Source organism: Hippocampus comes, unplaced genomic scaffold (assembly GCF_001891065.2).
Source record: "Hippocampus comes isolate QL1 unplaced genomic scaffold, H_comes_QL1_v1.1 scaffold84, whole genome shotgun sequence".
Lineage (NCBI taxonomy): Eukaryota > Metazoa > Chordata > Actinopteri > Syngnathiformes > Syngnathidae > Hippocampus > Hippocampus comes.
This window is the reverse complement of record NW_017805144.1, coordinates 553,074-564,124: the sequence shown is the minus strand read 5'-3', so window position 1 is coordinate 564,124 and position 11,051 is coordinate 553,074. Positions and strand designations below refer to the sequence as shown.

At 41.5% G+C, this 11,051-nt stretch overlaps 1 protein-coding gene across 1 annotated transcript in view; it reads right to left on the bottom strand.

Moving 5' to 3' along the window:
* nfasca (neurofascin homolog (chicken) a) overlaps window positions 1-11,011 on the bottom strand; it is a 123,419-nt gene extending 112,408 nt beyond the window's left edge. The window contains exon 1 of the mRNA XM_019867633.1: window positions 10,822-11,011. The gene's annotated coding sequence lies outside the window, so the exon portion shown is untranslated. The remainder of the gene's footprint in view (window positions 1-10,821) is intronic.
* Between the last annotated feature and the right edge of the window lie 40 nt (window positions 11,012-11,051).

Here is an 11,051-nt window from a genome sequence, read left to right as displayed (position 1 = left end):
CCAAAAGTGAACACTTGTTACAGTGCAGTTTCTGCTGTTACTGGAGATATTTTAGCGGACTATAGTCACTAGTTTTACCAGCATGGATGCATTGAATACTTAATTTACCTTTCTAAAAAACTGTCGAATATCCATGCTGTCTACTCAACCTGACTTTCGGCAATGAACTGTCAGTTGTTGCGTTAGCATTTGATGTGGAGATGGTGACAGACACGTCAAATGCTAACGCAACACCTGTTGCGTTCAGGAATCCTGGGAGATTAATATTACAATAATGGCAGGTTATCGAAATATAATTTAAAATGGCCACATTACATTGAATTTGATGCAATATATTAGCAAAAGTACAGGAGGAAAAATAAATAATTTTTTTTAAATAATGCAATGAAATTATTTAGGGGGGCTAAAGACATTTTTAGGGAGGCTGAAGCCTCCCTAAAATAGGCCTAATGACGCCCATGCCTTGCACAATGCTTCATTCACTCCATGTGCTCTTGGGCAGTGGTTCTTAACCTGCGTTCGATCGAACCCCAGAGGTTTGGTGAATCGGTCTCAGGGGTTCAATGGAGCTTCTGCCATGGAGGTTAAGACACACCCGACTCTACATGTCAATTAGTTACGACAAGTCCACTTGGTCATCACTGGCTGTACATGATCACATTACATTGTTTGTCAGTGGTGCGGGAAATTTAGTTCGCTCAGTAGTCAACGTGTGACTGACTGTGATAGGACGTCATAAGATTTTTTTTTAGAATATTTTAATACGTGCTATGTCGAGCAAAAAAAAAAAAAAAAAACGTGGTCGGACGAATATGTACCACATGGATTCACATGCATCACGGAACGTGATGGGACTCAGCATCCTATCTGCCTCATTTGTCATGCCAAGTTGAGGAACTTTAGTCTCGCACCGGCAAAACTGAAGGAACAGTTCTTGAATTTTTCTTTTTCAGTAATGAAGGGTTCGATGAATGTGCATATGAACTGGTTGGGTTCGGTATGGAATCGGTTGTCAGCCAATCGCAGGGCACACAGAGACGAACAACCATCCGCGCTCACACTCACATGTAGGAACAAAAGAGGGTTCAATCAGACTGCCATTCATGTTTTTGACATGACAAATGCTCATAGCTCACAGCTGGTCATGTAGTATCACAATTCTCAATCACATAAACATTTAATATCATAATATATATTGCCCTTTAGAAGGTAATTGACAGGGTGGTGGTTTGTTTAATGTGTGACTTCCAACTAAACTTCTCATCTAAAAACCCTTTCAGGGATAGTAGTCACTACAGTGGACAGCTTATGTCATCAGGTCACAGGGTGCATGAAGGGGTTAATACACCAACCACTCCATAGATGGAGTAAAGTTGATCAATAAAGCATAAAATATAAAATATATAAAATCTAGTCAGAAATGAGCGTGACCGGCTGCAGGCAAATGCAGCCAACATGCAACCCTTTGTAAACTGGTTATGGCGGTTCTTCATGTTGAAGAATGACTTTTGTTACTCAGAGGCTCCAACGCTCTAGCATGCCATAGTCCATCCGCTTTAGAAGAAAAAAAAAACTGTTAGGGTGACAGATGGGATATATGGCGGGAGCAACCCTTTAGGCGTCAATCTTTGGCACAGGCTCCAAGCTTCACAATGGCTCATTCAGAAAAAAAGTAAATAACATCAGGTTACCTTCGATGTACAGTAAATATTCCTCGAATATTGCACTATTGCGGTTTGGAGAAAAAAAAATGAATAAAAACCATGCGTTATCTGTTCCAAAATATAATAGCAGGAGTTATTAGGTAAGGGATCTAAAAAGCAATCCAACTGAAGTAACCATGTTGATGGCCACATATCCTCTGAATGCTACAAGCATTCAGTTCACTCTGGTTTGATTTATTAGGGAACACGACCCCAAAATAGCAGAAAGCATAATAATAGCAAAAGAAGCCAACAAATTAACCTTGTGTTACAGTTTCTACGATTTTCGTAACACATGGGTTACCCCATATGTTACAATTTCTACAATTTTTGTAGATTCTTGCGTATTGTCATCTTTAAATCAAAGACAAAGCATAAATTTGTGTGATATGAAATATTCCAATTCATGTTTTATTTATATAGATTTATATTTATGTTTTGGTCATAGCACAATACCGCTTTTATTGTCCATAGAGGGCAAAAATACAAAGAAAACAATAAGAACTATATGTGTATGTATAGCACTGATGCCACTGAACATGTCGAGTGGTTGAAAGTGAAATAAATATTCAGGAATAATACTTTTACAATTTTTGTAAAATTGTATGTTGCGTTGTATAAACTTATTTACATCGACTGCAGCACATGGGTTAAAGAGACTGCTATGGTGTTTAACACTCAGTCATCTCAAGTAAAAGCTGCACTTTTCCCTGGGCTTATTAGATCGGAGAAGGTCAATGTGTCATATCTAACCCTTGATTTATACTGTAATGCAGCATTTGGAATGAGTTACAGCTGTGGTGCCAAACACAAATCTATCTATTAGTCTTCTCGTAGCAGTCTTTTTCATGGTAGGATGAAAAAAGGGAAAAGTTATTGGTGAACTGTATGATAGCGCTAAGCTCATTTGTTATTTTTGAGACATCTGCACAACTAAGAGCCATGTGACATAAATCTTGTCGAACGGGGCAATGCACTAACCTGAAATACTGCATGTCAATAGCAAGACAAAACAGAAAATAGATGAGACAATCAGTACAAAAAAAAACAAAAAAAAACTTTTAAAATTATTCTGACAACATCTGTCCGACGAGCAGCTGTTGACCAAATAAGATGCTTTGTCTCAGTGGATCTGATCTCCTGCATATATTTTAATCTCAACTACAACTGCAGCTCGATTTAGAAAGTAGCCCGTGGCCAAATTGTTGTTAGAGTTTTGTCAGGGCGCATCATCTGAACAGAGTTGCGACCTTTGTATACCGCCAGGATTTCCTCATCGCTGCTTTGTCTGCGGATATTAAAATCTGGATCCCACCCAGTGAGCATGTTGCATGCCGCCACATTTATAGAAGGAACAGGAACTTCAAATAATTGGATGTTATTCATCTATAAAGATCCAATATGATATATGAATCTAAATAAATAACAATATTGAGAGTTACTTATCAAAAACCAAAACAATCAACACATTTGTAAATTGTATGAATATTATTTCAATGTAAAAATGAGTTGCCTTTCAGCTGAGGTAAACTGGGCTCTGCTGAGGTTCAGTTACTCACAACTCGAATGACGACAAGCGGGATGCTATCAAAATTGGATAGAATAGAGAGAGTAGAGAAGATTTTTAAATTTCATGCGAAGTCACCATGGGATCAGTAAAAAACTATGTTTTATTGTCCTCAAAGCTAGTTATTTATCAGAGATCTCTTTTGGAAAAGAAAGCATTCAAAGATTAGTGTGATCCATCCTGTGATCTATTTAAGACTGAATTTATCAAGTATATCCATCCATCTATTTTCTGATCGGCTTCTACTCACAAGGGTCGTGGGGCATACTGGAGCCTATCCCAGCGGTCTTTGAGCAGTAGGCGGGGGACACCCTGAACCGGTTACCAGCCAATCGCAGGGCAACCATCCACACTCACACTTAAGGACAATTTAGAGTGTTCCATCACCCTGCCACGCATGTTTTTGGAATGTGGGAGGAAACCGGAGTACCCGGAGGAAAGCCACGCAGGCATGGGGAGAACATGCAAACTTCACACAGGAAGGCCGGAGCCGGAATTGAACCCTGCACCTCTGCACTGTGAGCCCGATGCCCTAACCAGTCAATCACCGGGCCGCCCTTATAAGGTATATTACTCGCTTATTTAGTATAGCATAACATGCTGTTTCTGATTCCTGCCCATCACAAGTTCAGATAAAAAAAATTTAAAAAAACGTGTGGGCTGTGTCAGGAAAGCCAATCAGTGTAAAAACTGTGGCAAAAAAAAATCATGTGAGTCACTCGCTGTGGCGACCCCTGATGGGATAAACCGAAAGTGACAACAACAATCCAACATTCAACATCTCTGCAGTCAACTTTAATATGCACTTTTTCAACAGTTCTCTGCTGCCCTCAGCTGGACAACAGAAAGCAGCCGGGCAACACAGTTGACTGATTTCATTCATATGTAAATGTCAATGAAAATATACAATGTCGAAAAATATTTTTGTAAAACTGAAACTAGTTACCACACATTTGTTTTCTCATTTGTGTATTTTGAATTCTAAAGATTAAAAATGTGTTGTAGAGCAAATGTGGAACCAATCTATCTGTAACCTGGCTTTTTTTGTTTGGGGGGGTGGGGGCGGGTTCAATGCCATAAAATGCATGTATTCATCTCAGTGGTCGTCTCAGTGGAGGCTGTTGCCTGGGGCAGCAGCAAACTCCGGAATGGTTCCCTGCCTCCATCCAGCCCTGTGATCTCTTCGTATTCTACTTATTCTCAATACCTGGCAGCCAGCCAGCACCATACGATTGCCCTTCCCCAGCGCTTCCCTCCCCAAAATAATACAGCACATTATTGGCCGTATGAATTGTGGCTGATGAAGAACAAAAAATGAAGCACTTGTAGGTGCAGCTCATGTAACAACAGAAGCGTGGAGTTAACAGTTGCAACTGTTAGGAGGCATGATGCTGGCGGGTCTGTTCTGGAATGAATGACTCAGGTGGCCACATTAATTAATTATCATCTTAGTTTGTGGTTTGCGAAACATCCATCCATCCATCCACCCAATTTTTTTGATCCGCTTATCCTCACAAGGGTCGCGGGCAATGCTGCAGCCCAGGGGTGGCCAACCCACGGCTGCGAAGCCTCATGCAGCTATTTGGCTGGTTCAATGGGGGTCCTGGGCTTTCCCATGAAAAGCGTCGAAAACACCTCGGTGGTGGCGCTGCCATTTGAAAAACGGCACTAAGTATAACAGAATTTACGATGTCAGCCTATCATCATTCCTGTTACTTGATTGACATACAGGGCAACCAGTCAGATGACAACTGAATTTTGCCCCCCACGACTTGGAAGCAGTCAGATGGCTCCCGGTCGATCGCGATCGACGTATTGGGCGCCACTGTCTTAAAATCAGAGGTAATTCGCTGACTAGCTGAGCGCTTAGCACCATTGTTCGAGCATGAGCGATGACCTAAGGTCAAAATTCAGTTGTGGGCAAGCTTATAATTTGGATTTTCACAACATAAATATCAAATGTAAAATGAAATGCTTTTTCATTGTCAGAGAGACTTCAAAAGAATTCTCAAGAAGGATCAGCGCAAAAAACAACAACAATGAACTTGGCCTTCTACTGAAGAATCTTTTCTTGCTATCGCATTGTGACCAGTGTGGAATTATTGAGGCAGAATTAGAAGCTTTCGAAAGCAAATGTTTCTCTTTTTTTTTCAAACATTGAAATGCATCCTCTATTTTAGATTCATATTTGTATATCCGTCTCCAGAGGAAACAGTGCCTCACCACTTATGACTCCAGCTCATGTCACCGGCCTAAATTCACAAAATCCCTGACGGACTTGAGTGTGACTATGTTTCTGCGCACAACCCAAGGACCCCAATATGAAAAAAAACAAAACCAAACAAAGGGCATTGGTTTTATACCCTTTACATCGTACAAGGACAGCATTTGTAATGACAATTATCATCTACAGCTCATCTGATTTCAACTAACTACAGAAAATATTGTGGCCATATTAACCCTTTCAGAGACAGCGGTTACTACAGTGGACAGTTTAACATGTCAGGTTACAGGTTATCATTATTGATGCATGAAAGGGTTCAATTAAAATAGGCTTGGGACGCCAGAAACAAACGTAGAGATTTGTAATGAGATTTACAACTAAACATATTTTTGCCAATACACTGAGGGATACTACAGTATTTTAACTAAACATTCATTTTAGGAAAAGGTTTCATTTCAGTGTTGTGGCAGGTTTTCAACATACCAAGACACAATGACAGCTGGTTTCAATAAGGTCTGGATGCTTGAATTTCAACACTAGTTTTCACATTGAATTTTCTTTTTGGGGCTTTCAACTTAATGGCAGGCTTTTGGCATCCAAGCGGAGGTCTGGCAAAGCAGGAAAAACACCAACACTGGAAAAAAAATAAAAGCACTGTAACTGAAAAAAACAAGACAGAAATGTACGAGAAATCTGAAGACATGCATAAAAGCCATCATTACAGATCACAGGAAGCTTTTCCAGTGCCAGTATGTTTCAGTGTCAAAATTCACTGATGTTTTTGGCTCCCATACACTTTCCGATGCTGCGTATGAAAAAAAATGTATTGCTTGTACTTTGTTTTACAATACTGACCTCCTCTGGCAAAAATCTGCACTGAACAATAAAACAACATGAAAGCAAACGGGATTTGAACAAGCTTGAAGTAATTATAACACAGTTAAGCGTTGTATTTGTCCGAATACATGCCCTTTTGGCTTTGAATTAAATGCTATTAAACTTTGACATGTAAAAGACAATAGCGTAAATCTTCAAGGGCCCGATAAACAGAAAACTAATTCTCATGCCGAAAAACAAAAGCGCAAGAATGATAGAGGAATTGTGTATTCTGTATTCTATTCATCAATACATGGATTCAAAAACACAAATAAATTACAAAGTGGGCAAAATGTCGCTTTTATTTGCTTTTGTAATGTCTGTTTTAAACCTATATTTTTTTAAAGAACTTGTACAGTATACATTCTCACTCCTCTTGCCTTCCTGTCCAGTCATTCATGAGAGTCAAACTACTGAAACTTGACACCTAAGGCTCACATTTCCCTGTCAAGGGCATTTGGAGCTGTCGCTTTAGCTGCTTGTCTGCAATGCTTTCTTCTTCTTTTTTGTTTAGAAATGTAACAAATTGAAGCCTGACGTGTCTGATGACCAAGTCATAAAATTAACTTTGGTACAGAAGTCCACCAGTGAAGCCTTACTGATGTTATTAAGCCAAACAGAGCCTGACCACCCCAACAATTCACTTCATCGTAATATGAAAACTTCACTGACAGCATCACCAATTCATGGGGTAAAAATCCACACAGAAAAAAATGCTTGAACAGTTACTGATGTAAACTACTCTTGCCTGTACTGTATTGTGAATGTAAGCCATATGAGTGAGTATAATGTGTATTTCATCTAGTCACATGAAAGAGTGTGTCTTCTTTTCTCCATCTCTCAACCATTAAATGCTTAACAGCTATTTTTATAAGTGATTTGAAATCTCGTGGTGTAATAATTCTCCTTGTTTTCAAAAGTTCATGTTGAACTTAGGTACAAATGCATCAACGTTTTTAATTTGATATGATGTGGTTATTTATCAAGAGATGGTTCCCAAATGAGTAAGTGCTAAGTGGAGGGAGAAAACGACCTCCCATGAGGAAGAAAATTGTGTGCAGAGCCAGATTTAGCATGAAAATGTCATAATAATTCAATATTTTCATGTGCCCATCCCTCTCAAAGCATAACCACTCAAACCAAGAATAACCAAACTTTGACGTTACTGTAACGGTTGCATTGACTGTAAATCGATTCATGCCAAGAGTGAAACGCTGAGCTGCTACATGCGAGCAACAGCGCTAACCCAGTGTAAATGATGCCAGCTTGGGCTGTGTGAGTGTACGTTAGTGAAAAACCTCACTCACTGGACCCCTGAAATCCGCTGACTTTGCAGCGCGTGCTCCCAAGATGGTGATGCGGTGACGGTGCGGTGTGTTGTGAGGTGTGGGTTTTCTCCGGGTATTCCGGTTTCCTCCCACATTCCCAAAATCATGCATTGTAGGTAAATGGAACACTCTAAATCAGGGGTGTCAAATTCATTTTTGTCGCGGGACACTTTAGGGCTACGTCTTCCCTCGTGGGTCATTACAACAGTGAAACTAAATAAATGTTGAGATATTATTACTTGTACACAGCAAATTGATGGATTACCAGTTTTGAAATTAGTCAAATCAACTATATTTTGTTCAATTATTGTTTGAGTGAGTGTTAACTGGAAAACAAAATTATTGTAAAAGCTCAAGGTTATTTATTACACGTGACAATTTGACATTTTGGTACAGATTTTTAGCAAGCATCATGGAAGTTGACACACATGATTTGCTTTCGTGGGCCACATAAAATGATGTGGCGGGCCGGATCTGGCCCCCGGGCATTGACTTTGATACCTGTGCTCTAAATTGTCCCTAGGTGAGATTATGAGTGCAAAAGGTTGTTCGTCTGTGTGTTCCCTGCGATTGGTTGGCAATCAGTTCAGGGAGCACCACGCCTACTGCCCGAAGACAGTCGGGATCGGCTCCAGCACGCCCGCGGCCTTCGTGAAGATGAAGCAGTTCAGATAATAGGGCCGCAATATATATATATATATATATATATATATATAAAACACTTTTACACAAAAAGCAACACAAAAAGCAACAATTCCAACTATGCATTGCAAACGGCCTTCTCACAAAGTAGCTTTAAGATAGTCAAACCCCTTTTGCTACATCACCTCATTTCTCCATCCATGTTGCCATTGAAAGCCCACAATAACTTGTTCAGTAGCTCTCTCAAGAATACATGTTGATGAAGCAGCCTTCAGATGTGTACTACTTGAGGACAAACTATACATTGCACCGCTGCATGAGCATTGTAAAGCAGGGGCCCCCAACCTTTTTTGCCCCACGGACCGGTTTATGTCAGACAATATTTTCAGGGACCGTCATGTAAGGTGTGGCGGAAATAATACAACAAAATAATATGGTATGAGCTGCATGAAAACTGTGGCGTTTTCGAAATATAATAATAAACACACCCCTCAAGTTGGTGTTTCATGTCCAGTCTACTTCGTAATTTTGTTTTAGTCGCCGTTGCTGCAGAAAACCCCCGCCTCACACAGGTAGGATGTCGGAAATAGCAACAGTGCTATTGTGGTGATCTCAGAGTATTTAGCCATAACTTTAATCCAGTTGTCTCGAACGTACTTTTAAGGCCACCGTCATTTGCGATCTCCAGCAGTTTTTTTTTACTCATTTTGCCAGCTCCTGCGTTTTGTTTTGAAGAAATCGGTCACGTGACGGAGAAGCGTGGCTTGACGTGTGTCAAGTGTGACACAGACGGATGTAACGGAGATTCCGGTAGTTTTTCAAAATAAAACATCTTTCGTATTCCGAAATAAATAAAACGGAATTAAAGCAAGTTCTTTCTGTGCGGCCCGGTACCAAATGCCCGGCGGACCGGTACCGGTCCGCGGACCGGCAGTTGGGGACCCCTGTTGTAAAGTATCCATCCATCCATCCATTTATCCTCACAAGTGTTGCGGGTGGTGCTGGAGCCTATCCCAGCCGTCTTTGGGCAGTCGACGGTGTACACCCTGAACCGGTTGCCAGCCAATTGCAGGGCACACAGAGACGAACAACCATCTACACTCACGCTCACACCTTGGGACAATTGAGAGTACAATCAGCCTGCCATGCATGTTTTTGGAAAATGTAGTACCCGGAGAAAACCCACGCAGGCCCGGGGAGAACATGCAAACTCCACAAAGGGAGGCCAGAGCTGGAATTGAACCCGGTACCTCTGCAATGTGAGGTTGACGCGCTAATCACTGGACCACCGGGCCGCCTGCATTGTAAAGTAACAAATTATTTTTATGTATTTATTTTGGTTTTAAACAGACTGCTATACTTTTAACAACGTGCAACCTTTAGGCACATCTTGAAAGACAATGCAATGTTTCCTTTGGTGTCGCAGATCTTTATGTGGTGAACACAAACAGATACCTAAGTTCAATCTTACTACAGCTCTCATTACACCTGTCAATAAGTTGGCCTTTTTATATAGATGCAGGATCATTGAAAAACATGTCACAACCTTTGGAGACTGTATAATTCTTCTTAAATACATTTGAAGCCTGAACTATGACATCGGACTTCATTCAAGGGGATAACATGAATGTAACAGGTTTTCATGGCCATGAGAACTGAATTTTCTATGTCCGACTGATTCACCAATCGTGGTGGATCACCAGGCCGCTCACTTTGATCATGTGAATTTCAAATTTTCTCTACCTGTCACTGTCAATCACGGGCCCTAGAGCTTGAACACATTAACTGCAGTACTGTACATGTGACTTGTACTCATTTTGTGGCAACGGTTGCCGCTTAATTTCAAGGTCATTGTGCAAATCTACTGCAGAGTCCATACACACATCGCCCCCTTTAAGCAATATACAGTCGTGTGTCCATGAGTTGAGACATGATGCAAAACCAATATACTGTAACTAGCTTGCCCTTTTTCCATTCAATACGACGTGGTGCAGCGAGACAGTTCTGGCAGGCCCTGTGCATCCCAAGCTGCAACCTTGGGGGGGGGGGAAACAAACAAATACAATTTCATAGCTGTTTCACTGTCCCGGTTCGCACATCATCTGCAATGACACCTACTTATATCCTTACATCACACATCCATCCGCCAGGCTCTGGACGGCTCGGCAAGGCCCAGTCATTTCAGTGGACTTTGGAACATGTCACTACAGTTTGCGCAGAGCAGCAAAAAAAAAAAACCTCCCCAAACCGCAGCATGATCCAGCGGATGCACGGGGAGTGGGGGTAAGCAGTACACTGGCATATATACCGTGTCCGGAAATCAAACGACTCGATCCGCAGCACTATGTGCTGTTGTCATGTTTCACATCATCGTCTTAACGTCACTCGGTGCGGGATGCTATGCGTCACCGTGATGCGAGTCACAGTAACTACAAAACAATCCACCCACCAGCGTATAAAAGTAGAAACGTGTCCCTTTACCTGCCCTCTTTTCGCCGCGGCTCGCCACCTTTTTCAGCTCTGCGGTAGCATCAGAATAGCAGCGACTACCTCTTGATGCTGTCCGTGTTAGCCGTGCTGGGACGCCGTTCCCTTTCTATGCGGCGCAGAAGTCTACTCCTCTCCGACTTCTTGGATTCGGCACACCTCCTCCCTCGGTGTCGCCTCAGCTGTTCTCGCGTTGATCCACAAGGTGCAGCGTGCACGCCACG